General features: G+C 50.4%; 21 non-coding genes across 21 annotated transcripts; 10 read left to right on the forward strand and 11 right to left on the reverse strand.

The window, feature by feature from the left end:
• Positions 1-294: 294 nt before the first annotated feature.
• Positions 295-367, reverse strand: trnar-ccg (transfer RNA arginine (anticodon CCG)). The gene has a single exon. It is a non-coding gene; the product is annotated as a tRNA-Arg (tRNA).
• Positions 368-1,693: 1,326 nt separating this feature from the next.
• On the forward strand, positions 1,694-1,765 carry trnap-cgg (transfer RNA proline (anticodon CGG)). The gene has a single exon. It is a non-coding gene; the product is annotated as a tRNA-Pro (tRNA).
• A 355-nt stretch (positions 1,766-2,120) lies between these two features.
• On the reverse strand, positions 2,121-2,193 carry trnar-ccg (transfer RNA arginine (anticodon CCG)). Its single transcript has one exon. It is a non-coding gene; the product is annotated as a tRNA-Arg (tRNA).
• A 1,326-nt stretch (positions 2,194-3,519) lies between these two features.
• On the forward strand, positions 3,520-3,591 carry trnap-cgg (transfer RNA proline (anticodon CGG)). Its single transcript has one exon. It is a non-coding gene; the product is annotated as a tRNA-Pro (tRNA).
• A 355-nt stretch (positions 3,592-3,946) lies between these two features.
• trnar-ccg (transfer RNA arginine (anticodon CCG)) lies at positions 3,947-4,019 on the reverse strand. The gene has a single exon. It is a non-coding gene; the product is annotated as a tRNA-Arg (tRNA).
• Positions 4,020-5,345: 1,326 nt separating this feature from the next.
• Positions 5,346-5,417, forward strand: trnap-cgg (transfer RNA proline (anticodon CGG)). The gene has a single exon. It is a non-coding gene; the product is annotated as a tRNA-Pro (tRNA).
• A 355-nt stretch (positions 5,418-5,772) lies between these two features.
• trnar-ccg (transfer RNA arginine (anticodon CCG)) lies at positions 5,773-5,845 on the reverse strand. Its single transcript has one exon. It is a non-coding gene; the product is annotated as a tRNA-Arg (tRNA).
• Positions 5,846-7,171: 1,326 nt separating this feature from the next.
• trnap-cgg (transfer RNA proline (anticodon CGG)) lies at positions 7,172-7,243 on the forward strand. Its single transcript has one exon. It is a non-coding gene; the product is annotated as a tRNA-Pro (tRNA).
• A 355-nt stretch (positions 7,244-7,598) lies between these two features.
• On the reverse strand, positions 7,599-7,671 carry trnar-ccg (transfer RNA arginine (anticodon CCG)). The gene has a single exon. It is a non-coding gene; the product is annotated as a tRNA-Arg (tRNA).
• A 1,326-nt stretch (positions 7,672-8,997) lies between these two features.
• Positions 8,998-9,069, forward strand: trnap-cgg (transfer RNA proline (anticodon CGG)). The gene has a single exon. It is a non-coding gene; the product is annotated as a tRNA-Pro (tRNA).
• Positions 9,070-9,424: 355 nt separating this feature from the next.
• trnar-ccg (transfer RNA arginine (anticodon CCG)) lies at positions 9,425-9,497 on the reverse strand. Its single transcript has one exon. It is a non-coding gene; the product is annotated as a tRNA-Arg (tRNA).
• A 1,326-nt stretch (positions 9,498-10,823) lies between these two features.
• On the forward strand, positions 10,824-10,895 carry trnap-cgg (transfer RNA proline (anticodon CGG)). Its single transcript has one exon. It is a non-coding gene; the product is annotated as a tRNA-Pro (tRNA).
• A 355-nt stretch (positions 10,896-11,250) lies between these two features.
• Positions 11,251-11,323, reverse strand: trnar-ccg (transfer RNA arginine (anticodon CCG)). Its single transcript has one exon. It is a non-coding gene; the product is annotated as a tRNA-Arg (tRNA).
• A 1,326-nt stretch (positions 11,324-12,649) lies between these two features.
• On the forward strand, positions 12,650-12,721 carry trnap-cgg (transfer RNA proline (anticodon CGG)). The gene has a single exon. It is a non-coding gene; the product is annotated as a tRNA-Pro (tRNA).
• Positions 12,722-13,076: 355 nt separating this feature from the next.
• Positions 13,077-13,149, reverse strand: trnar-ccg (transfer RNA arginine (anticodon CCG)). Its single transcript has one exon. It is a non-coding gene; the product is annotated as a tRNA-Arg (tRNA).
• Positions 13,150-14,475: 1,326 nt separating this feature from the next.
• On the forward strand, positions 14,476-14,547 carry trnap-cgg (transfer RNA proline (anticodon CGG)). The gene has a single exon. It is a non-coding gene; the product is annotated as a tRNA-Pro (tRNA).
• Positions 14,548-14,902: 355 nt separating this feature from the next.
• Positions 14,903-14,975, reverse strand: trnar-ccg (transfer RNA arginine (anticodon CCG)). The gene has a single exon. It is a non-coding gene; the product is annotated as a tRNA-Arg (tRNA).
• Positions 14,976-17,179: 2,204 nt separating this feature from the next.
• Positions 17,180-17,251, forward strand: trnap-cgg (transfer RNA proline (anticodon CGG)). The gene has a single exon. It is a non-coding gene; the product is annotated as a tRNA-Pro (tRNA).
• Positions 17,252-17,606: 355 nt separating this feature from the next.
• On the reverse strand, positions 17,607-17,679 carry trnar-ccg (transfer RNA arginine (anticodon CCG)). Its single transcript has one exon. It is a non-coding gene; the product is annotated as a tRNA-Arg (tRNA).
• A 1,326-nt stretch (positions 17,680-19,005) lies between these two features.
• trnap-cgg (transfer RNA proline (anticodon CGG)) lies at positions 19,006-19,077 on the forward strand. Its single transcript has one exon. It is a non-coding gene; the product is annotated as a tRNA-Pro (tRNA).
• Positions 19,078-19,432: 355 nt separating this feature from the next.
• On the reverse strand, positions 19,433-19,505 carry trnar-ccg (transfer RNA arginine (anticodon CCG)). The gene has a single exon. It is a non-coding gene; the product is annotated as a tRNA-Arg (tRNA).
• Positions 19,506-20,698: the final 1,193 nt, after the last annotated feature.

Consider the following 20,698-nt stretch of genomic DNA (forward strand, 5'->3'; position numbering starts at 1 on the left):
ATCAACCACTTCATACCAGGCCATTTACTGCAACCCACGTGGTACTTGACGTCACGTTCTCCAGCGTCCTCTTGCACACAGTGCTTTGTGTAATTTCAGCCTGAAAGGGCACATGCACAGGCGGGCCAGATTGATTCACTGACAGTCTGGTGCTCGCAAAAGCTGCCACAGCTATCAGAAGTTTGTCAGTTCTGTGCTAATTCTGGTCTTGCGGTCATCAAGGCTATAGCGTTGCTCTGAACAAATCATCCCGGAATTTCTCGCACAGCCAACTTAAAGGTAGCCCATCAAAGACGACCCAGGTGGGACTTGAACCCACAATCCCCAGCTCCGGAGGCTGATGCCTTATCCATTAGGCCACTGGGCCTTGTCTGGCGAGCTTGGCCTTTGATCTGTAGCATGGCTTCAAGGAGTTTCTGCCACTCAAACATCTACACTTTAGTATCTTGATGCCAGGTCACGTCCTGTCACTGAGGAGAGCTTCACTGAATTTGTGGCGCCCTCACGAAAGATCTTCCATCGACAAGGCTCGTTGGTCTAGGGGTATGATTCTCGCTTTGGGTGCGAGAGGTCCCGGGTTCAAATCCCGGACGAGCCCAGCGGTTTCAGAGTGAGCGGCAGGGGCAGCTGTTTGTCCTGGTTTTGAAATCCTTACTGCTGCCTGTGATCACCTGTTCTACTACATAGCCGAGATTCAGCCAGATGACAAGCCTCATTTCCTCGGACAGACCATGCTCAGAGCGGCAGCCCGCCCACAAACGCTTTCTATTAGAACTAGTGCCTGCCCGTTCTGTTCAAGTTCAAGGGTTTTCTGGCACTTTTTCCGATTGCTGCTTTTCTTTATCAACTACTTGACATCAGGCCATTTACTGCAACCCACGTGGTACTTGACGTCACGTTCTCGGGCATCAGAGGCTGATGCTTCGGCCAAATCGAACTTTCTGCAGGTCTGTAGATGCCGCTGTGGGATTCAAACCATTCTATATCGCTCTTCATTGAATTAACGTGGCTCTTTTGCAGAAACGCTAAGCACATATATACTTGTCGTTCTATGGAGTTTCTTTGAACAAATGGTCATTGACTTTTCGCAGCATCAGCTTGGAGCTAGCTCATCAAGCACGCCCTAGGTGGGAGGCTGATGCCTCATGGTTTCATAGTCAAGCCTTCGACATTTTGTGGAATTCTCTTTTAAATCAATCTTTCATGACACTTTCCCATCTGTTATGTGTGTCATCCTCTCTGCTTTCGTACGCGGAGCCTTCATAGTAGCGCAAAAGTAAGATGCGGCCTTTACCCATTAGGCCACTGGGCCTCCAGCACGCAGCGCTTTGTTTAATATCAGCGTGGAAGGGCACGTGCACAAGGCTCGTTGGTCTAGGGGTATGATTCTCGCTTTGGGTGCGAGAGGTCCCGGGTTCAAATCCCGGACGAGCCCAGCGTTTTCAGAGCGAGCGGCAGGGGCAGCTGTTTGTCCTGGTTTTGAAATCCTTACTGCTGCCTGTGTTCATCTAAACTATGACATAGCCGAGATTCAGCCAGATGACAAGCGTCATTTCCTCGGACAGACCCTACTCAGAGGGGCAGCCCGCCAACAAACGCATTCTATTAGAACTAGCGCCTGCGCCTTTCTTTTAGCGGCCAGCATTCTATGACTCTACAAGTGTACACATGTAGCCTAAGCATTCAGCGGTCAGGCTCGTTGGTCTAGGGGTATGATTCTCGCTTCGGGTGCGAGAGGTCCCGGGTTCAAATCCCGGACGAGCCCTCTCGCCTTTAGTATGAGTGCCGGGGTTTTCTTGCACTTTTTTCGATTGCTGCTTTTCTTTATCAACCACTTCATACCAGGCCATTTACTGCAACCCACGTGGTACTTGACGTCACGTTCTCCAGCGTCCTCTTGCACACAGTGCTTTGTGTAATTTCAGCCTGAAAGGGCACATGCACAGGCGGGCCAGATTGATTCACTGACAGTCTGGTGCTCGCAAAAGCTGCCACAGCTATCAGAAGTTTGTCAGTTCTGTGCTAATTCTGGTCTTGCGGTCATCAAGGCTATAGCGTTGCTCTGAACAAATCATCCCGGAATTTCTCGCACAGCCAACTTAAAGGTAGCCCATCAAAGACGACCCAGGTGGGACTTGAACCCACAATCCCCAGCTCCGGAGGCTGATGCCTTATCCATTAGGCCACTGGGCCTTGTCTGGCGAGCTTGGCCTTTGATCTGTAGCATGGCTTCAAGGAGTTTCTGCCACTCAAACATCTACACTTTAGTATCTTGATGCCAGGTCACGTCCTGTCACTGAGGAGAGCTTCACTGAATTTGTGGCGCCCTCACGAAAGATCTTCCATCGACAAGGCTCGTTGGTCTAGGGGTATGATTCTCGCTTTGGGTGCGAGAGGTCCCGGGTTCAAATCCCGGACGAGCCCAGCGGTTTCAGAGTGAGCGGCAGGGGCAGCTGTTTGTCCTGGTTTTGAAATCCTTACTGCTGCCTGTGATCACCTGTTCTACTACATAGCCGAGATTCAGCCAGATGACAAGCCTCATTTCCTCGGACAGACCATGCTCAGAGCGGCAGCCCGCCCACAAACGCTTTCTATTAGAACTAGTGCCTGCCCGTTCTGTTCAAGTTCAAGGGTTTTCTGGCACTTTTTCCGATTGCTGCTTTTCTTTATCAACTACTTGACATCAGGCCATTTACTGCAACCCACGTGGTACTTGACGTCACGTTCTCGGGCATCAGAGGCTGATGCTTCGGCCAAATCGAACTTTCTGCAGGTCTGTAGATGCCGCTGTGGGATTCAAACCATTCTATATCGCTCTTCATTGAATTAACGTGGCTCTTTTGCAGAAACGCTAAGCACATATATACTTGTCGTTCTATGGAGTTTCTTTGAACAAATGGTCATTGACTTTTCGCAGCATCAGCTTGGAGCTAGCTCATCAAGCACGCCCTAGGTGGGAGGCTGATGCCTCATGGTTTCATAGTCAAGCCTTCGACATTTTGTGGAATTCTCTTTTAAATCAATCTTTCATGACACTTTCCCATCTGTTATGTGTGTCATCCTCTCTGCTTTCGTACGCGGAGCCTTCATAGTAGCGCAAAAGTAAGATGCGGCCTTTACCCATTAGGCCACTGGGCCTCCAGCACGCAGCGCTTTGTTTAATATCAGCGTGGAAGGGCACGTGCACAAGGCTCGTTGGTCTAGGGGTATGATTCTCGCTTTGGGTGCGAGAGGTCCCGGGTTCAAATCCCGGACGAGCCCAGCGATTTCAGAGCGAGCGGCAGGGGCAGCTGTTTGTCCTGGTTTTGAAATCCTTACTGCTGCCTGTGTTCATCTAAACTATGACATAGCCGAGATTCAGCCAGATGACAAGCGTCATTTCCTCGGACAGACCCTACTCAGAGGGGCAGCCCGCCAACAAACGCATTCTATTAGAACTAGCGCCTGCGCCTTTCTTTTAGCGGCCAGCATTCTATGACTCTACAAGTGTACACATGTAGCCTAAGCATTCAGCGGTCAGGCTCGTTGGTCTAGGGGTATGATTCTCGCTTCGGGTGCGAGAGGTCCCGGGTTCAAATCCCGGACGAGCCCTCTCGCCTTTAGTATGAGTGCCGGGGTTTTCTTGCACTTTTTTCGATTGCTGCTTTTCTTTATCAACCACTTCATACCAGGCCATTTACTGCAACCCACGTGGTACTTGACGTCACGTTCTCCAGCGTCCTCTTGCACACAGTGCTTTGTGTAATTTCAGCCTGAAAGGGCACATGCACAGGCGGGCCAGATTGATTCACTGACAGTCTGGTGCTCGCAAAAGCTGCCACAGCTATCAGAAGTTTGTCAGTTCTGTGCTAATTCTGGTCTTGCGGTCATCAAGGCTATAGCGTTGCTCTGAACAAATCATCCCGGAATTTCTCGCACAGCCAACTTAAAGGTAGCCCATCAAAGACGACCCAGGTGGGACTTGAACCCACAATCCCCAGCTCCGGAGGCTGATGCCTTATCCATTAGGCCACTGGGCCTTGTCTGGCGAGCTTGGCCTTTGATCTGTAGCATGGCTTCAAGGAGTTTCTGCCACTCAAACATCTACACTTTAGTATCTTGATGCCAGGTCACGTCCTGTCACTGAGGAGAGCTTCACTGAATTTGTGGCGCCCTCACGAAAGATCTTCCATCGACAAGGCTCGTTGGTCTAGGGGTATGATTCTCGCTTTGGGTGCGAGAGGTCCCGGGTTCAAATCCCGGACGAGCCCAGCGGTTTCAGAGTGAGCGGCAGGGGCAGCTGTTTGTCCTGGTTTTGAAATCCTTACTGCTGCCTGTGATCACCTGTTCTACTACATAGCCGAGATTCAGCCAGATGACAAGCCTCATTTCCTCGGACAGACCATGCTCAGAGCGGCAGCCCGCCCACAAACGCTTTCTATTAGAACTAGTGCCTGCCCGTTCTGTTCAAGTTCAAGGGTTTTCTGGCACTTTTTCCGATTGCTGCTTTTCTTTATCAACTACTTGACATCAGGCCATTTACTGCAACCCACGTGGTACTTGACGTCACGTTCTCGGGCATCAGAGGCTGATGCTTCGGCCAAATCGAACTTTCTGCAGGTCTGTAGATGCCGCTGTGGGATTCAAACCATTCTATATCGCTCTTCATTGAATTAACGTGGCTCTTTTGCAGAAACGCTAAGCACATATATACTTGTCGTTCTATGGAGTTTCTTTGAACAAATGGTCATTGACTTTTCGCAGCATCAGCTTGGAGCTAGCTCATCAAGCACGCCCTAGGTGGGAGGCTGATGCCTCATGGTTTCATAGTCAAGCCTTCGACATTTTGTGGAATTCTCTTTTAAATCAATCTTTCATGACACTTTCCCATCTGTTATGTGTGTCATCCTCTCTGCTTTCGTACGCGGAGCCTTCATAGTAGCGCAAAAGTAAGATGCGGCCTTTACCCATTAGGCCACTGGGCCTCCAGCACGCAGCGCTTTGTTTAATATCAGCGTGGAAGGGCACGTGCACAAGGCTCGTTGGTCTAGGGGTATGATTCTCGCTTTGGGTGCGAGAGGTCCCGGGTTCAAATCCCGGACGAGCCCAGCGTTTTCAGAGCGAGCGGCAGGGGCAGCTGTTTGTCCTGGTTTTGAAATCCTTACTGCTGCCTGTGTTCATCTAAACTATGACATAGCCGAGATTCAGCCAGATGACAAGCGTCATTTCCTCGGACAGACCCTACTCAGAGGGGCAGCCCGCCAACAAACGCATTCTATTAGAACTAGCGCCTGCGCCTTTCTTTTAGCGGCCAGCATTCTATGACTCTACAAGTGTACACATGTAGCCTAAGCATTCAGCGGTCAGGCTCGTTGGTCTAGGGGTATGATTCTCGCTTCGGGTGCGAGAGGTCCCGGGTTCAAATCCCGGACGAGCCCTCTCGCCTTTAGTATGAGTGCCGGGGTTTTCTTGCACTTTTTTCGATTGCTGCTTTTCTTTATCAACCACTTCATACCAGGCCATTTACTGCAACCCACGTGGTACTTGACGTCACGTTCTCCAGCGTCCTCTTGCACACAGTGCTTTGTGTAATTTCAGCCTGAAAGGGCACATGCACAGGCGGGCCAGATTGATTCACTGACAGTCTGGTGCTCGCAAAAGCTGCCACAGCTATCAGAAGTTTGTCAGTTCTGTGCTAATTCTGGTCTTGCGGTCATCAAGGCTATAGCGTTGCTCTGAACAAATCATCCCGGAATTTCTCGCACAGCCAACTTAAAGGTAGCCCATCAAAGACGACCCAGGTGGGACTTGAACCCACAATCCCCAGCTCCGGAGGCTGATGCCTTATCCATTAGGCCACTGGGCCTTGTCTGGCGAGCTTGGCCTTTGATCTGTAGCATGGCTTCAAGGAGTTTCTGCCACTCAAACATCTACACTTTAGTATCTTGATGCCAGGTCACGTCCTGTCACTGAGGAGAGCTTCACTGAATTTGTGGCGCCCTCACGAAAGATCTTCCATCGACAAGGCTCGTTGGTCTAGGGGTATGATTCTCGCTTTGGGTGCGAGAGGTCCCGGGTTCAAATCCCGGACGAGCCCAGCGGTTTCAGAGTGAGCGGCAGGGGCAGCTGTTTGTCCTGGTTTTGAAATCCTTACTGCTGCCTGTGATCACCTGTTCTACTACATAGCCGAGATTCAGCCAGATGACAAGCCTCATTTCCTCGGACAGACCATGCTCAGAGCGGCAGCCCGCCCACAAACGCTTTCTATTAGAACTAGTGCCTGCCCGTTCTGTTCAAGTTCAAGGGTTTTCTGGCACTTTTTCCGATTGCTGCTTTTCTTTATCAACTACTTGACATCAGGCCATTTACTGCAACCCACGTGGTACTTGACGTCACGTTCTCGGGCATCAGAGGCTGATGCTTCGGCCAAATCGAACTTTCTGCAGGTCTGTAGATGCCGCTGTGGGATTCAAACCATTCTATATCGCTCTTCATTGAATTAACGTGGCTCTTTTGCAGAAACGCTAAGCACATATATACTTGTCGTTCTATGGAGTTTCTTTGAACAAATGGTCATTGACTTTTTGCAGCATCAGCTTGGAGCTAGCTCATCAAGCACGCCCTAGGTGGGAGGCTGATGCCTCATGGTTTCATAGTCAAGCCTTCGACATTTTGTGGAATTCTCTTTTAAATCAATCTTTCATGACACTTTCCCATCTGTTATGTGTGTCATCCTCTCTGCTTTCGTACGCGGAGCCTTCATAGTAGCGCAAAAGTAAGATGCGGCCTTTACCCATTAGGCCACTGGGCCTCCAGCACGCAGCGCTTTGTTTAATATCAGCGTGGAAGGGCACGTGCACAAGGCTCGTTGGTCTAGGGGTATGATTCTCGCTTTGGGTGCGAGAGGTCCCGGGTTCAAATCCCGGACGAGCCCAGCGTTTTCAGAGCGAGCGGCAGGGGCAGCTGTTTGTCCTGGTTTTGAAATCCTTACTGCTGCCTGTGTTCATCTAAACTATGACATAGCCGAGATTCAGCCAGATGACAAGCGTCATTTCCTCGGACAGACCCTACTCAGAGGGGCAGCCCGCCAACAAACGCATTCTATTAGAACTAGCGCCTGCGCCTTTCTTTTAGCGGCCAGCATTCTATGACTCTACAAGTGTACACATGTAGCCTAAGCATTCAGCGGTCAGGCTCGTTGGTCTAGGGGTATGATTCTCGCTTCGGGTGCGAGAGGTCCCGGGTTCAAATCCCGGACGAGCCCTCTCGCCTTTAGTATGAGTGCCGGGGTTTTCTTGCACTTTTTTCGATTGCTGCTTTTCTTTATCAACCACTTCATACCAGGCCATTTACTGCAACCCACGTGGTACTTGACGTCACGTTCTCCAGCGTCCTCTTGCACACAGTGCTTTGTGTAATTTCAGCCTGAAAGGGCACATGCACAGGCGGGCCAGATTGATTCACTGACAGTCTGGTGCTCGCAAAAGCTGCCACAGCTATCAGAAGTTTGTCAGTTCTGTGCTAATTCTGGTCTTGCGGTCATCAAGGCTATAGCGTTGCTCTGAACAAATCATCCCGGAATTTCTCGCACAGCCAACTTAAAGGTAGCCCATCAAAGACGACCCAGGTGGGACTTGAACCCACAATCCCCAGCTCCGGAGGCTGATGCCTTATCCATTAGGCCACTGGGCCTTGTCTGGCGAGCTTGGCCTTTGATCTGTAGCATGGCTTCAAGGAGTTTCTGCCACTCAAACATCTACACTTTAGTATCTTGATGCCAGGTCACGTCCTGTCACTGAGGAGAGCTTCACTGAATTTGTGGCGCCCTCACGAAAGATCTTCCATCGACAAGGCTCGTTGGTCTAGGGGTATGATTCTCGCTTTGGGTGCGAGAGGTCCCGGGTTCAAATCCCGGACGAGCCCAGCGGTTTCAGAGTGAGCGGCAGGGGCAGCTGTTTGTCCTGGTTTTGAAATCCTTACTGCTGCCTGTGATCACCTGTTCTACTACATAGCCGAGATTCAGCCAGATGACAAGCCTCATTTCCTCGGACAGACCATGCTCAGAGCGGCAGCCCGCCCACAAACGCTTTCTATTAGAACTAGTGCCTGCCCGTTCTGTTCAAGTTCAAGGGTTTTCTGGCACTTTTTCCGATTGCTGCTTTTCTTTATCAACTACTTGACATCAGGCCATTTACTGCAACCCACGTGGTACTTGACGTCACGTTCTCGGGCATCAGAGGCTGATGCTTCGGCCAAATCGAACTTTCTGCAGGTCTGTAGATGCCGCTGTGGGATTCAAACCATTCTATATCGCTCTTCATTGAATTAACGTGGCTCTTTTGCAGAAACGCTAAGCACATATATACTTGTCGTTCTATGGAGTTTCTTTGAACAAATGGTCATTGACTTTTCGCAGCATCAGCTTGGAGCTAGCTCATCAAGCACGCCCTAGGTGGGAGGCTGATGCCTCATGGTTTCATAGTCAAGCCTTCGACATTTTGTGGAATTCTCTTTTAAATCAATCTTTCATGACACTTTCCCATCTGTTATGTGTGTCATCCTCTCTGCTTTCGTACGCGGAGCCTTCATAGTAGCGCAAAAGTAAGATGCGGCCTTTACCCATTAGGCCACTGGGCCTCCAGCACGCAGCGCTTTGTTTAATATCAGCGTGGAAGGGCACGTGCACAAGGCTCGTTGGTCTAGGGGTATGATTCTCGCTTTGGGTGCGAGAGGTCCCGGGTTCAAATCCCGGACGAGCCCAGCGATTTCAGAGCGAGCGGCAGGGGCAGCTGTTTGTCCTGGTTTTGAAATCCTTACTGCTGCCTGTGTTCATCTAAACTATGACATAGCCGAGATTCAGCCAGATGACAAGCGTCATTTCCTCGGACAGACCCTACTCAGAGGGGCAGCCCGCCAACAAACGCATTCTATTAGAACTAGCGCCTGCGCCTTTCTTTTAGCGGCCAGCATTCTATGACTCTACAAGTGTACACATGTAGCCTAAGCATTCAGCGGTCAGGCTCGTTGGTCTAGGGGTATGATTCTCGCTTCGGGTGCGAGAGGTCCCGGGTTCAAATCCCGGACGAGCCCTCTCGCCTTTAGTATGAGTGCCGGGGTTTTCTTGCACTTTTTTCGATTGCTGCTTTTCTTTATCAACCACTTCATACCAGGCCATTTACTGCAACCCACGTGGTACTTGACGTCACGTTCTCCAGCGTCCTCTTGCACACAGTGCTTTGTGTAATTTCAGCCTGAAAGGGCACATGCACAGGCGGGCCAGATTGATTCACTGACAGTCTGGTGCTCGCAAAAGCTGCCACAGCTATCAGAAGTTTGTCAGTTCTGTGCTAATTCTGGTCTTGCGGTCATCAAGGCTATAGCGTTGCTCTGAACAAATCATCCCGGAATTTCTCGCACAGCCAACTTAAAGGTAGCCCATCAAAGACGACCCAGGTGGGACTTGAACCCACAATCCCCAGCTCCGGAGGCTGATGCCTTATCCATTAGGCCACTGGGCCTTGTCTGGCGAGCTTGGCCTTTGATCTGTAGCATGGCTTCAAGGAGTTTCTGCCACTCAAACATCTACACTTTAGTATCTTGATGCCAGGTCACGTCCTGTCACTGAGGAGAGCTTCACTGAATTTGTGGCGCCCTCACGAAAGATCTTCCATCGACAAGGCTCGTTGGTCTAGGGGTATGATTCTCGCTTTGGGTGCGAGAGGTCCCGGGTTCAAATCCCGGACGAGCCCAGCGGTTTCAGAGTGAGCGGCAGGGGCAGCTGTTTGTCCTGGTTTTGAAATCCTTACTGCTGCCTGTGATCACCTGTTCTACTACATAGCCGAGATTCAGCCAGATGACAAGCCTCATTTCCTCGGACAGACCATGCTCAGAGCGGCAGCCCGCCCACAAACGCTTTCTATTAGAACTAGTGCCTGCCCGTTCTGTTCAAGTTCAAGGGTTTTCTGGCACTTTTTCCGATTGCTGCTTTTCTTTATCAACTACTTGACATCAGGCCATTTACTGCAACCCACGTGGTACTTGACGTCACGTTCTCGGGCATCAGAGGCTGATGCTTCGGCCAAATCGAACTTTCTGCAGGTCTGTAGATGCCGCTGTGGGATTCAAACCATTCTATATCGCTCTTCATTGAATTAACGTGGCTCTTTTGCAGAAACGCTAAGCACATATATACTTGTCGTTCTATGGAGTTTCTTTGAACAAATGGTCATTGACTTTTCGCAGCATCAGCTTGGAGCTAGCTCATCAAGCACGCCCTAGGTGGGAGGCTGATGCCTCATGGTTTCATAGTCAAGCCTTCGACATTTTGTGGAATTCTCTTTTAAATCAATCTTTCATGACACTTTCCCATCTGTTATGTGTGTCATCCTCTCTGCTTTCGTACGCGGAGCCTTCATAGTAGCGCAAAAGTAAGATGCGGCCTTTACCCATTAGGCCACTGGGCCTCCAGCACGCAGCGCTTTGTTTAATATCAGCGTGGAAGGGCACGTGCACAAGGCTCGTTGGTCTAGGGGTATGATTCTCGCTTTGGGTGCGAGAGGTCCCGGGTTCAAATCCCGGACGAGCCCAGCGTTTTCAGAGCGAGCGGCAGGGGCAGCTGTTTGTCCTGGTTTTGAAATCCTTACTGCTGCCTGTGTTCATCTAAACTATGACATAGCCGAGATTCAGCCAGATGACAAGCGTCATTTCCTCGGACAGACCCTACTCAGAGGGGCAGCCCGCCAACAAACGCATTCTATTAGAACTAGCGCCTGCGCCTTTCTTTTAGCGGCCAGCATTCTATGACTCTACAAGTGTACACATGTAGCCTAAGCATTCAGCGGTCAGGCTCGTTGGTCTAGGGGTATGATTCTCGCTTCGGGTGCGAGAGGTCCCGGGTTCAAATCCCGGACGAGCCCTCTCGCCTTTAGTATGAGTGCCGGGGTTTTCTTGCACTTTTTTCGATTGCTGCTTTTCTTTATCAACCACTTCATACCAGGCCATTTACTGCAACCCACGTGGTACTTGACGTCACGTTCTCCAGCGTCCTCTTGCACACAGTGCTTTGTGTAATTTCAGCCTGAAAGGGCACATGCACAGGCGGGCCAGATTGATTCACTGACAGTCTGGTGCTCGCAAAAGCTGCCACAGCTATCAGAAGTTTGTCAGTTCTGTGCTAATTCTGGTCTTGCGGTCATCAAGGCTATAGCGTTGCTCTGAACAAATCATCCCGGAATTTCTCGCACAGCCAACTTAAAGGTAGCCCATCAAAGACGACCCAGGTGGGACTTGAACCCACAATCCCCAGCTCCGGAGGCTGATGCCTTATCCATTAGGCCACTGGGCCTTGTCTGGCGAGCTTGGCCTTTGATCTGTAGCATGGCTTCAAGGAGTTTCTGCCACTCAAACATCTACACTTTAGTATCTTGATGCCAGGTCACGTCCTGTCACTGAGGAGAGCTTCACTGAATTTGTGGCGCCCTCACGAAAGATCTTCCATCGACAAGGCTCGTTGGTCTAGGGGTATGATTCTCGCTTTGGGTGCGAGAGGTCCCGGGTTCAAATCCCGGACGAGCCCAGCGGTTTCAGAGTGAGCGGCAGGGGCAGCTGTTTGTCCTGGTTTTGAAATCCTTACTGCTGCCTGTGATCACCTGTTCTACTACATAGCCGAGATTCAGCCAGATGACATGCCTCATTTCCTCGGACAGACCATGCTCAGAGCGGCAGCCCGCCCACAAACGCTTTCTATTAGAACTAGTGCCTGCCCGTTCTGTTCAAGTTCAAGGGTTTTCTGGCACTTTTTCCGATTGCTGCTTTTCTTTATCAACTACTTGACATCAGGCCATTTACTGCAACCCACGTGGTACTTGACGTCACGTTCTCGGGCATCAGAGGCTGATGCTTCGGCCAAATCGAACTTTCTGCAGGTCTGTAGATGCCGCTGTGGGATTCAAACCATTCTATATCGCTCTTCATTGAATTAACGTGGCTCTTTTGCAGAAACGCTAAGCACATATATACTTGTCGTTCTATGGAGTTTCTTTGAACAAATGGTCATTGACTTTTTGCAGCATCAGCTTGGAGCTAGCTCATCAAGCACGCCCTAGGTGGGAGGCTGATGCCTCATGGTTTCATAGTCAAGCCTTCGACATTTTGTGGAATTCTCTTTTAAATCAATCTTTCATGACACTTTCCCATCTGTTATGTGTGTCATCCTCTCTGCTTTCGTACGCGGAGCCTTCATAGTAGCGCAAAAGTAAGATGCGGCCTTTACCCATTAGGCCACTGGGCCTCCAGCACGCAGCGCTTTGTTTAATATCAGCGTGGAAGGGCACGTGCACAAGGCTCGTTGGTCTAGGGGTATGATTCTCGCTTTGGGTGCGAGAGGTCCCGGGTTCAAATCCCGGACGAGCCCAGCGATTTCAGAGCGAGCGGCAGGGGCAGCTGTTTGTCCTGGTTTTGAAATCCTTACTGCTGCCTGTGTTCATCTAAACTATGACATAGCCGAGATTCAGCCAGATGACAAGCGTCATTTCCTCGGACAGACCCTACTCAGAGGGGCAGCCCGCCAACAAACGCATTCTATTAGAACTAGCGCCTGCGCCTTTCTTTTAGCGGCCAGCATTCTATGACTCTACAAGTGTACACATGTAGCCTAAGCATTCAGCGGTCAGGCTCGTTGGTCTAGGGGTATGATTCTCGCTTCGGGTGCGAGAGGTCCCGGGTTCAAATCCCGGACGAGCCCTCTCGCCTTTAGTATGAGTGCCGGGGTTTTCTTGCACTTTTTTCGATTGCTGCTTTTCTTTATCAACCACTTCATACCAGGCCATTTACTGCAACCCACGTGGTACTTGACGTCACGTTCTCCAGCGTCCTCTTGCACACAGTGCTTTGTGTAATTTCAGCCTGAAAGGGCACATGCACAGGCGGGCCAGATTGATTCACTGACAGTCTGGTGCTCGCAAAAGCTGCCACAGCTATCAGAAGTTTGTCAGTTCTGTGCTAATTCTGGTCTTGCGGTCATCAAGGCTATAGCGTTGCTCTGAACAAATCATCCCGGAATTTCTCGCACAGCCAACTTAAAGGTAGCCCATCAAAGACGACCCAGGTGGGACTTGAACCCACAATCCCCAGCTCCGGAGGCTGATGCCTTATCCATTAGGCCACTGGGCCTTGTCTGGCGAGCTTGGCCTTTGATCTGTAGCATGGCTTCAAGGAGTTTCTGCCACTCAAACATCTACACTTTAGTATCTTGATGCCAGGTCACGTCCTGTCACTGAGGAGAGCTTCACTGAATTTGTGGCGCCCTCACGAAAGATCTTCCATCGACAAGGCTCGTTGGTCTAGGGGTATGATTCTCGCTTTGGGTGCGAGAGGTCCCGGGTTCAAATCCCGGACGAGCCCAGCGGTTTCAGAGTGAGCGGCAGGGGCAGCTGTTTGTCCTGGTTTTGAAATCCTTACTGCTGCCTGTGATCACCTGTTCTACTACATAGCCGAGATTCAGCCAGATGACAAGCCTCATTTCCTCGGACAGACCATGCTCAGAGCGGCAGCCCGCCCACAAACGCTTTCTATTAGAACTAGTGCCTGCCCGTTCTGTTCAAGTTCAAGGGTTTTCTGGCACTTTTTCCGATTGCTGCTTTTCTTTATCAACTACTTGACATCAGGCCATTTACTGCAACCCACGTGGTACTTGACGTCACGTTCTCGGGCATCAGAGGCTGATGCTTCGGCCAAATCGAACTTTCTGCAGGTCTGTAGATGCCGCTGTGGGATTCAAACCATTCTATATCGCTCTTCATTGAATTAACGTGGCTCTTTTGCAGAAACGCTAAGCACATATATACTTGTCGTTCTATGGAGTTTCTTTGAACAAATGGTCATTGACTTTTTGCAGCATCAGCTTGGAGCTAGCTCATCAAGCACGCCCTAGGTGGGAGGCTGATGCCTCATGGTTTCATAGTCAAGCCTTCGACATTTTGTGGAATTCTCTTTTAAATCAATCTTTCATGACACTTTCCCATCTGTTATGTGTGTCATCCTCTCTGCTTTCGTACGCGGAGCCTTCATAGTAGCGCAAAAGTAAGATGCGGCCTTTACCCATTAGGCCACTGGGCCTCCAGCACGCAGCGCTTTGTTTAATATCAGCGTGGAAGGGCACGTGCACAAGGCTCGTTGGTCTAGGGGTATGATTCTCGCTTTGGGTGCGAGAGGTCCCGGGTTCAAATCCCGGACGAGCCCAGCGTTTTCAGAGCGAGCGGCAGGGGCAGCTGTTTGTCCTGGTTTTGAAATCCTTACTGCTGCCTGTGTTCATCTAAACTATGACATAGCCGAGATTCAGCCAGATGACAAGCGTCATTTCCTCGGACAGACCCTACTCAGAGGGGCAGCCCGCCAACAAACGCATTCTATTAGAACTAGCGCCTGCGCCTTTCTTTTAGCGGCCAGCATTCTATGACTCTACAAGTGTACACATGTAGCCTAAGCATTCAGCGGTCAGGCTCGTTGGTCTAGGGGTATGATTCTCGCTTCGGGTGCGAGAGGTCCCGGGTTCAAATCCCGGACGAGCCCTCTCGCCTTTAGTATGAGTGCCGGGGTTTTCTTGCACTTTTTTCGATTGCTGCTTTTCTTTATCAACCACTTCATACCAGGCCATTTACTGCAACCCACGTGGTACTTGACGTCACGTTCTCCAGCGTCCTCTTGCACACAGTGCTTTGTGTAATTTCAGCCTGAAAGGGCACATGCACAGGCGGGCCAGATTGATTCACTGACAGTCTGGTGCTCGCAAAAGCTGCCACAGCTATCAGAAGTTTGTCAGTTCTGTGCTAATTCTGGTCTTGCGGTCATCAAGGCTATAGCGTTGCTCTGAACAAATCATCCCGGAATTTCTCGCACAGCCAACTTAAAGGTAGCCCATCAAAGACGACCCAGGTGGGACTTGAACCCACAATCCCCAGCTCCGGAGGCTGATGCCTTATCCATTAGGCCACTGGGCCTTGTCTGGCGAGCTTGGCCTTTGATCTGTAGGATGGCTTCAAGGAGTTTCTGCCACTCAAACATCTACACTTTAGTATCTTGATGCCAGGTCACGTCCTGTCACTGAGGAGAGCTTCACTGAATTTGTGGCGCCCTCACGAAAGATCTTCCATCGACAAGGCTCGTTGGTCTAGGGGTATGATTCTCGCTTTGGGTGCGAGAGGTCCCGGGTTCAAATCCCGGACGAGCCCAGCGGTTTCAGAGTGAGCGGCAGGGGCAGCTGTTTGTCCTGGTTTTGAAATCCTTACTGCTGCCTGTGATCACCTGTTCTACTACATAGCCGAGATTCAGCCAGATGACAAGCCTCATTTCCTCGGACAGACCATGCTCAGAGCGGCAGCCCGCCCACAAACGCTTTCTATTAGAACTAGTGCCTGCCCGTTCTGTTCAAGTTCAAGGGTTTTCTGGCACTTTTTCCGATTGCTGCTTTTCTTTATCAACTACTTGACATCAGGCCATTTACTGCAACCCACGTGGTACTTGACGTCACGTTCTCCAGCGTCCTCTTGCACACAGTGCTTTGTGTAATTTCAGCCTGAAAGGGCACATGCACAGGCGGGCCAGATTGATTCACTGACAGTCTGGTGCTCGCAAAAGCTGCCACAGCTATCAGAAGTTTGTCAGTTCTGTGCTAATTCAGGTCTTGCGGTCATCAAGGCTATAGCGTTGCTCTGAACAAATCATCATTGACTTTCTCGCAGCAGCCAACTTGGAGGTAGCCCATCAAAGACGACCCAGGTGGGAGGCTTGATGCCTCATGGTTTCATAGTCAAGCCTTCGACATTTTGAGGCTGATTCTCTTTTAAATCAATCTTTCATGACACTTTCCCATCTGTTATGTGTGTCATGGCCTCTCTGATCTCGTACGCGGAGCCTTCATAGGAGTTTCTGCCACTCAAACATGCTACACTTTAGTATCTTGATGCCACTGGTCACCTCCTGTCACTGAGGAGAGCTTCACTGAATATCAGCGTCACGAAAGGGCTTCCATCGACAAGGCTCGTTGGTCTAGGGGTATGATTCTCGCTTTGGGTGCGAGAGGTCCCGGGTTCAAATCCCGGACGAGCCCAGCGGTTTCAGAGTGAGCGGCAGGGGCAGCTGTTTGTCCTGGTTTTGAAATCCTTACTGCTGCCTGTGATCACCTGTTCTACTACATAGCCGAGATTCAGCCAGATGACATGCCTCATTTCCTCGGACAGACCATGCTCAGAGCGGCAGCCCGCCCACAAACGCTTTCTATTAGAACTAGTGCCTGCCCGTTCTGTTCAAGTTCAAGGGTTTTCTGGCACTTTTTCCGATTGCTGCTTTTCTTTATCAACTACTTGACATCAGGCCATTTACTGCAACCCACGTGGTACTTGACGTCACGTTCTCGGGCATCAGAGGCTGATGCTTCGGCCAAATCGAACTTTCTGCAGGTCTGTAGATGCCGCTGTGGGATTCAAACCATTCTATATCGCTCTTCATTGAATTAACGTGGCTCTTTTGCAGAAACGCTAAGCACATATATACTTGTCGTTCTATGGAGTTTCTTTGAACAAATGGTCATTGACTTTTTGCAGCATCAGCTTGGAGCTAGCTCATCAAGCACGCCCTAGGTGGGAGGCTGATGCCTCATGGTTTCATAGTCAAGCCTTCGACATTTTGTGGAATTCTCTTTTAAATCAATCTTTCATGACACTTTCCCATCTGTTATGTGTGTCATCCTCTCTGCTTTCGTACGCGGAGCCTTCATAGTAGCGCAAAAGTAAGATGCGGCCTTTACCCATTAGGCCACTGGGCCTCCAGCACGCAGCGCTTTGTTTAATATCAGCGTGGAAGGGCACGTGCACAAGGCTCGTTGGTCTAGGGGTATGATTCTCGCTTTGGGTGCGAGAGGTCCCGGGTTCAAATCCCGGACGAGCCCAGCGTTTTCAGAGCGAGCGGCAGGGGCAGCTGTTTGTCCTGGTTTTGAAATCCTTACTGCTGCCTGTGTTCATCTAAACTATGACATAGCCGAGATTCAGCCAGATGACAAGCGTCATTTCCTCGGACAGACCCTACTCAGAGGGGCAGCCCGCCAACAAACGCATTCTATTAGAACTAGCGCCTGCGCCTTTCTTTTAGCGGCCAGCATTCTATGACTCTACAAGTGTACACATGTAGCCTAAGCATTCAGCGGTCAGGCTCGTTGGTCTAGGGGTATGATTCTCGCTTCGGGTGCGAGAGGTCCCGGGTTCAAATCCCGGACGAGCCCTCTCGCCTTTAGTATGAGTGCCGGGGTTTTCTTGCACTTTTTTCGATTGCTGCTTTTCTTTATCAACCACTTCATACCAGGCCATTTACTGCAACCCACGTGGTACTTGACGTCACGTTCTCCAGCGTCCTCTTGCACACAGTGCTTTGTGTAATTTCAGCCTGAAAGGGCACATGCACAGGCGGGCCAGATTGATTCACTGACAGTCTGGTGCTCGCAAAAGCTGCCACAGCTATCAGAAGTTTGTCAGTTCTGTGCTAATTCTGGTCTTGCGGTCATCAAGGCTATAGCGTTGCTCTGAACAAATCATCCCGGAATTTCTCGCACAGCCAACTTAAAGGTAGCCCATCAAAGACGACCCAGGTGGGACTTGAACCCACAATCCCCAGCTCCGGAGGCTGATGCCTTATCCATTAGGCCACTGGGCCTTGTCTGGCGAGCTTGGCCTTTGATCTGTAGCATGGCTTCAAGGAGTTTCTGCCACTCAAACATCTACACTTTAGTATCTTGATGCCAGGTCACGTCCTGTCACTGAGGAGAGCTTCACTGAATTTGTGGCGCCCTCACGAAAGATCTTCCATCGACAAGGCTCGTTGGTCTAGGGGTATGATTCTCGCTTTGGGTGCGAGAGGTCCCGGGTTCAAATCCCGGACGAGCCCAGCGGTTTCAGAGTGAGCGGCAGGGGCAGCTGTTTGTCCTGGTTTTGAAATCCTTACTGCTGCCTGTGATCACCTGTTCTACTACATAGCCGAGATTCAGCCAGATGACAAGCCTCATTTCCTCGGACAGACCATGCTCAGAGCGGCAGCCCGCCCACAAACGCTTTCTATTAGAACTAGTGCCTGCCCGTTCTGTTCAAGTTCAAGGGTTTTCTGGCACTTTTTCCGATTGCTGCTTTTCTTTATCAACTACTTGACATCAGGCCATTTACTGCAACCCACGTGGTACTTGACGTCACGTTCTCGGGCATCAGAGGCTGATGCTTCGGCCAAATCGAACTTTCTGCAGGTCTGTAGATGCCGCTGTGGGATTCAAACCATTCTATATCGCTCTTCATTGAATTAACGTGGCTCTTTTGCAGAAACGCTAAGCACATATATACTTGTCGTTCTATGGAGTTTCTTTGAACAAATGGTCATTGACTTTTCGCAGCATCAGCTTGGAGCTAGCTCATCAAGCACGCCCTAGGTGGGAGGCTGATGCCTCATGGTTTCATAGTCAAGCCTTCGACATTTTGTGGAATTCTCTTTTAAATCAATCTTTCATGACACTTTCCCATCTGTTATGTGTGTCATCCTCTCTGCTTTCGTACGCGGAGCCTTCATAGTAGCGCAAAAGTAAGATGCGGCCTTTACCCATTAGGCCACTGGGCCTCCAGCACGCAGCGCTTTGTTTAATATCAGCGTGGAAGGGCACGTGCACAAGGCTCGTTGGTCTAGGGGTATGATTCTCGCTTTGGGTGCGAGAGGTCCCGGGTTCAAATCCCGGACGAGCCCAGCGATTTCAGAGCGAGCGGCAGGGGCAGCTGTTTGTCCTGGTTTTGAAATCCTTACTGCTGCCTGTGTTCATCTAAACTATGACATAGCCGAGATTCAGCCAGATGACAAGCGTCATTTCCTCGGACAGACCCTACTCAGAGGGGCAGCCCGCCAACAAACGCATTCTATTAGAACTAGCGCCTGCGCCTTTCTTTTAGCGGCCAGCATTCTATGACTCTACAAGTGTACACATGTAGCCTAAGCATTCAGCGGTCAGGCTCGTTGGTCTAGGGGTATGATTCTCGCTTCGGGTGCGAGAGGTCCCGGGTTCAAATCCCGGACGAGCCCTCTCGCCTTTAGTATGAGTGCCGGGGTTTTCTTGCACTTTTTTCGATTGCTGCTTTTCTTTATCAACCACTTCATACCAGGCCATTTACTGCAACCCACGTGGTACTTGACGTCACGTTCTCCAGCGTCCTCTTGCACACAGTGCTTTGTGTAATTTCAGCCTGAAAGGGCACATGCACAGGCGGGCCAGATTGATTCACTGACAGTCTGGTGCTCGCAAAAGCTGCCACAGCTATCAGAAGTTTGTCAGTTCTGTGCTAATTCTGGTCTTGCGGTCATCAAGGCTATAGCGTTGCTCTGAACAAATCATCCCGGAATTTCTCGCACAGCCAACTTAAAGGTAGCCCATCAAAGACGACCCAGGTGGGACTTGAACCCACAATCCCCAGCTCCGGAGGCTGATGCCTTATCCATTAGGCCACTGGGCCTTGTCTGGCGAGCTTGGCCTTTGATCTGTAGGATGGCTTCAAGGAGTTTCTGCCACTCAAACATCTACACTTTAGTATCTTGATGCCAGTTCACGTCCTGTCACTGAGGAGAGCTTCACTGAATTTGTGGCGCCCTCACGAAAGATCTTCCATCGACAAGGCTCGTTGGTCTAGGGGTATGATTCTCGCTTTGGGTGCGAGAGGTCCCGGGTTCAAATCCCGGACGAGCCCAGCGGTTTCAGAGTGAGCGGCAGGGGCAGCTGTTTGTCCTGGTTTTGAAATCCTTACTGCTGCCTGTGATCACCTGTTCTACTACATAGCCGAGATTCAGCCAGATGACATGCCTCATTTCCTCGGACAGACCATGCTCAGAGCGGCAGCCCGCCCACAAACGCTTTCTATTAGAACTAGTGCCTGCCCGTTCTGTTCAAGTTCAAGGGTTTTCTGGCACTTTTTCCGATTGCTGCTTTTCTTTATCAACTACTTGACATCAGGCCATTTACTGCAACCCACGTGGTACTTGACGTCACGTTCTCGGGCATCAGAGGCTGATGCTTCGGCCAAATCGAACTTTCTGCAGGTCTGTAGATGCCGCTGTGGGATTCAAACCATTCTATATCGCTCTTCATTGAATTAACGTGGCTCTTTTGCAGAAACGCTAAGCACATATATACTTGTCGTTCTATGGAGTTTCTTTGAACAAATGGTCATTGACTTTTTGCAGCATCAGCTTGGAGCTAGCTCATCAAGCACGCCCTAGGTGGGAGGCTGATGCCTCATGGTTTCATAGTCAAGCCTTCGACATTTTGTGGAATTCTCTTTTAAATCAATCTTTCATGACACTTTCCCATCTGTTATGTGTGTCATCCTCTCTGCTTTCGTACGCGGAGCCTTCATAGTAGCGCAAAAGTAAGATGCGGCCTTTACCCATTAGGCCACTGGGCCTCCAGCACGCAGCGCTTTGTTTAATATCAGCGTGGAAGGGCACGTGCACAAGGCTCGTTGGTCTAGGGGTATGATTCTCGCTTTGGGTGCGAGAGGTCCCGGGTTCAAATCCCGGACGAGCCCAGCGTTTTCAGAGCGAGCGGCAGGGGCAGCTGTTTGTCCTGGTTTTGAAATCCTTACTGCTGCCTGTGTTCATCTAAACTATGACATAGCCGAGATTCAGCCAGATGACAAGCGTCATTTCCTCG

The sequence above is a fragment of the Chanodichthys erythropterus genome, chromosome 12, assembly GCF_024489055.1.
Source record: "Chanodichthys erythropterus isolate Z2021 chromosome 12, ASM2448905v1, whole genome shotgun sequence".
Lineage (NCBI taxonomy): Eukaryota > Metazoa > Chordata > Actinopteri > Cypriniformes > Xenocyprididae > Chanodichthys > Chanodichthys erythropterus.